Below are 5795 nucleotides of genomic sequence, written 5' to 3'. Positions count from 1 at the left end.
GTCATGGTGTAAATATACATTTATTAACAGTACTCACAGGAAATTGTGATGCCAAATAAATGCAAAATATGATCTCTATGTAAATAAAAATCTTCGGGGGAACAATGCAATAAAATGTTAATTTGAGAATACAAGTGATTTTAGTTTAATCTTTGTTTTCTAATGTAGCTGAGTTAAAATTATATTATTAAATAAATTTTTAAAATGCCTTTCACTGGGGCTGGGATTGTTGCTCAATGGCAGAGTGCTTGCCTAGCATGTATGAGGCACTGGGTTTGATCCTCAGCACCACATAAAAATAAATAAATAAAATAAAGGTACACTACACTGTAGTGTAGTCAATCTACACTGTACCTCTCTCTCTTATTCATTAGTTAGGGTGTCCTTTTATATTTACTACCATGAATGCATAGCAGTAGCAGAAGCATTGACATTTATTGAGTGTTTAGCATGTCCCAGACATTGTCTTAAACACTTTACAGAGCTTATATAATTTTATCATCAGAACAAAATAATGAGGCCAGAGTTACTATATTCTATTCTACAGGTATGGATCCCTAGGTTTACTGAGGGTGAGTACTGATCCCAGGTCACATCAATATAATCAGAGGGATATTGTGAAGCTAGATAATATGACCCTGAAACTTAAGGCCTCCATCACTGTGCTATCACATTTCATATATACCTATGTTGGGCGATTATTTCACTCTATGTATTCCTGGCATTCTGGAGCTCTCTTTAATCTTTGAGTTCCTGTGAACTAACTCAGCTTCTGGATTTTCATACACAACTTAATGTTTATTGAATTAATGAATGAATTTGTTTTAGGCTGGAGAAGTTGTTCAGCTTTAGCTTCCTTTTGTATATTATTGAGTGTGACAGTTCCTAACCATATCAGTTGGTTCCCTTCTAGGTTGCCTATCAGAAATAACTGTCTAGACACATATTATAAATTTCATATTTTTGACAGTCATGCATTCTATACTGTATAGTAGAAAAGTAATTTTTCCTTCTGTCACTAAACCTGCCAAGAAAAATTTATGACACATGCATCAAGTGTCCCGCATTCTGCAGACTGTGTCCTAGGTACCAGTAATACAAAGATAAAATCTTGGTTCATGATTTTTTTTTTTTTTGAGATAGAGTCTTGCTAAATTTCTCAAGCTGGGGCTGGCTTTGTAGCTCAGTGATACAGCACTTGCCTAGAATGTGTAAGGCACTGTGTTTGATTCTCAGCAGCATAAATAAATAAATAAATAAATAATCCATTATCAGCTAACAAAATATTAAGAACAAAATTTCTCAGTCTGGTTTCCAGCTTGAAACTCTCCTGCTTCAACCTCCTGAGTCCCTGGGATTACAGATGTGTGTCACTGTGCCTAGCCTGCTTTATAATTATAAGGGATTCATTGGGTGAAGCAATAGGCAGGAGTGCAGTATGCCTAGTCATTAGACTTTTATGAAAGACATGGAGGAATATACAAGTCTCCACAGAGTCCAGAGAAAGAATAGCTTCCTCCAATTGGAATGGAGTGTCTTTGAAGAGGTCCCAGAGGAGTGGCAGTGACTGCACTGAATTTTAAAGGTGAATAAGGCTAATCATAGGGAGTGGACAGAAAAGATAAACCAGGATATACCTTCAACAATAGGAACTTGAATAAAGAGAAGTGTGTTTTGTCAATTTACATTTTGAGGAAAGGCTTCCCTGATAAGAATCCTAATCATTTCTATGTGAATGGATCAATTAAAGTAACCTAGAGAATAAGGATTTAGGAAGTGTATGCAAAAAGAAACTCGTGTGTGTATGTGTGTGTGTGTGTGTGTGTGTGTGTGTGTTTGTTGTGTGCATGTACACACACTCTGGCAAGCCTGTGTTAAGTGTGCAGGATGAAAGAAAACAGGAACAGTTTCATGCAATGGAAAACTAAATCTTGTTATAGATCACGTCTTTGTTTTCTGACATTCTGAACAGTAATTGCAGTAATTGTGACTAGGTCAGTTCCCTACATGCTGGCTTTGGCACATGTGTTTCTTCCACTGATTCGGGTAGCTTTGTGTACAGTTATTTTCTTTATTATGACTCATTATCCAGTGATGGGGTAAAATTTATGAGTTTTAAAATATGACATTTTTAAATACCGAGAGAATTTTAGCTTTTATCATGATTTCAAACCAAATAAATATATGACCAAGTATGTGAATGGCATATTTCTTTCTAAACACTTATCTGAAAACAAGGGAAGGGACCAAATCCATCCTTCATGGTCACCAGAGGCCCAGGACCATAGCAAAATTACTGAAAGTGCTCTTGAGATGACCTGGTTAGGGCCCAGGAAAAAATGTCCTGGAAGCAGACCAGAATCATTTAGTCTGATTCCTCAATTTTTTAAAAACTACAACTGATTTCATTTCAGTTTACATATTGAAAATCATACTCCAGATTTCTTTATCTTGATCACTTTGCTTGTGAGAATATAAGAATTAGAAGTTAATTAAATTCCAGGCAATTTTTAATCAAAGGGTTAAAAAACAATTAAAAGAAACTTAGAAATATTACCCAATTGCAATTAGAAGAGTAGTAAAAAATCAAAAAAGTAATTTAATAAACTTGCTTTTATCTGCAAAGGAAATTTTACATCTTTACTACCTAAGTGAACCACAAAAAAAGGAAAGGTATGTGAATTATGTTTTAAATATGTTTTAAATAAATTTGGGGAAAAGATATTGGAGATGTATAAAATCAGATTTTTATTTCTTCAGTACCTTTAGTGAATTGCTTTAATTAAGCAGCTGGTAACATTGGGCAATCCTGGACAGGAAGCAGATTGATTTTTATGTTTACTTTATTACACAGTGCATTCTTGGCACACAGTTAGTGCAAAACACTAGCCTCTTGAATCTTTCATCACTCAAGGTCATGGAGAAGTTCATTACAGGGCTTCTTTTATAATGAATAGGTTTTACTTTCACTAGTTAAATGATGAAATGTTACTGGCAATTCAAGACAGGTATAATTTGTGCTTGATGTTCAAAATGTTTGGTTAGATAGTACATTTCCCATCCTAAAGCTGTGTATATCCTCTGGTACCACCCCTTTGCCTGACTACAATTGCCAATGTAAAAACAACCACTGCCCAGATACCAGGAAAGATCTGGGATAAGGTGACTGATGTTAGGCACCAATGTCCCTACATGTCCTGACCACTTAAATTGTTCCACTCAGTCTGAATACTGAGACACAACCTATGCTGCCTGCAAGCATGAGGTTTTCAGTAGGAAGAATAACTAGTATTCGATGAAGATGGGGATGGCAGGGTACTTTACCCTAGACCAGGGCTTCCTGACTTAGCACTACTGATATAAGGAGCCAGATAATACTTAAAGAACATTGTAGGATGTTCTGCAGCATCCTTGGTCTCTGCTTATTATATGCCAGTAGCAACCCTGTAGGGTGTGAGAATCAAAAATGTCTGCAGACATTGCCAATTGTGTCCTGGTGACAAATAGCTTCCAATTGAGACCATTTGTGCTAGATCTATGTCTTATCAGGTATAAGGGGAAATTTCTGCTTCTTGTGAGTTTGAAGAATGCTGCATTTTATCTCTATATTCTGTACTGTGACCTAAGAGGAGAAAAGAGTTCTTTTCTTGTTGTACTTCATACCACATGACAAAACTGAACACAAGACAGCCTCCAACTGAAGGCTCTTATTATTTATTTATCCATGCTGAGGATTGAATCTAAGGCCTTGTGCATGCTAGGCAAGTGTTCTACCACTGAGCTATATCATCAGCCGTTTTAAAATTTTTATTTTGAGACAGGGTCTAAGTTGCACAGCCTGGTCCCCAATTTGTGATCCTCCTGCCTCAGCCTTCTGAGTAGCTGGTTTGACAGGCATGAGCTACCACACTGAGCTAATTAAAAAAAATTAGTTTAATAATTTTTTGCTGCTGTCATAAAGATTCCAGTTTCTCTTTTAACCAATTTTTTCTGCTAGGAATCTATCTTCCTTTCCTTACTCTTTTGTTCAAAAACAGAACCTTTTTTTTTTTCTTTCTTCCAGATCTTTAGGTTACAGGGAAGCAAGATCTTTTTCCTATATATTGCAAGTCTCTCTATCATACTGGTTGAAATATTTCTCTTTGTTGTCATCCAAAACCACACTCCTGAGTCTTCCTGAATACAGTGCATAGTATTATCCACATTATTCCATACTTTAATTGGTGAGCTGTTGGTCAATTCCTTTCATCCTGTGGGAGTGTTCTCCACCCTCACACACCTAAGAAGAGAGCACATCTTAGCCATAACTATCTCCATCGTCATTCTCCATTTAAGAAGCAGCCCTTGCTTTCTTTCTTTTCTTTGGCCTACTGACAGTCTTCACCCAGAGAATACTGAATTGCCTTAAGGAAGTCGTTCTCACACTGTGGCTCACATCAGAATCATCTGAAAGACTTGCTGAAATTCAGATTACTGGTTCTATTCTAGACTTCTGATCTATTTGGGAGTAAGGCCCCAAAATTTGCATTTGCAGAAAGTTTCAGATGGTGCTTCTGCTCTGGACACCACACCCTGAGAACCACAAGTCATATGACAGAGGGAAAAGTCCTCCAGTTAAATCTGAATGAGGCAGGGGATACACTTTGTGTTGAATACTGGTTTCTTTATCCAAAAGGTCAATGTTTCTTGACAAGTTCCATTCTGCCAGCAACTCTAATTGAGCTTGAAAAGGACAATGAGAAAGCTTCCAGAACTCCTAGAACAAAATAACAACTACAAAAAAAAAAAAAAAAAAAAAAAAACAGAAAAACAATAACAACAAAACTACAACTCAAATACTCCTAGGTAGTTCTACCATCAGCAGCTGAATTGCCAGCTGTCGGGCTTTCAGAGGAAGCTTATGGCACACTCCTCTGTGAAGCAGATTGCATTTGTTATTTTAGCAACTTACAGATATGTATTAAGTAAATAATGAGAGTTTTCTAAAGAAATCGGAGAGAAAGTATGAAACTTGGAGCATAAACACCCGGACTCTAGTATGGTAGAAGTACCTAGGCAAGTCACTCTCAAGACTTCTAATTTATGAAGGGTTTAGGTTCCTTCTCAGAGACCCCTTAGAGAGCTATGAGGCTAAAAACACTTTGTTGAGCAGAAACACATAGGATCCTGGTGCCAGGGTTGAAATAAAGTTAACTTGATGTACCAGGGTTCTGCCTGGTCTTCCTTATTAGGCTTAAATGTGTCTTTGGTATCACTTTCAGAATGAGGCAATTCATGGCTGGGGCTGAGACTCAGTGGTACAGCATTTGCCTAGCACACCTGAGGCACTGGGTTTGATCCTCAGCACCACATAAAAATAAAATAAAGGTATTGTGTTCATCTACAACTAAAAAAAATGTATAAAAAATGAGGCAGTTCATACCATCATATAACATACCAAGTATGGTAGGCTCAATAATTACCTCCAATGATATCCAGATCCTAATTCCTAGAATCTGTGAATGTTACCTTATATGGTAATGGGAACCATGCAGGTGTGCTTAAAGGGTTTTGAGATGAGAGATTTTTGTGGATTATCCAGATGGGACCTAAAGGTAATGGTAAGGATCATTGCAAGAGGGAGACAGAGATTTGACAAAAGAGAAGGCCATGTCACAACAGAAAAGGGGGAGAAAAGGTGATGTGATATAAAGCCATTGGCTAAGGAATGAGGACAGCCTCCAGAGGAAGAGATACCCCTGCCCTGCCCTGGAATCTTCAGAAAGAATAAATTCTTTTGATACCCTGGTTTTACC

Source organism: Spermophilus citellus (genome assembly GCF_964194105.1).
Source record: "Spermophilus citellus genome assembly, chromosome: 15".
Lineage (NCBI taxonomy): Eukaryota > Metazoa > Chordata > Mammalia > Rodentia > Sciuridae > Spermophilus > Spermophilus citellus.
This window is presented reverse-complemented; position numbering follows the sequence as displayed.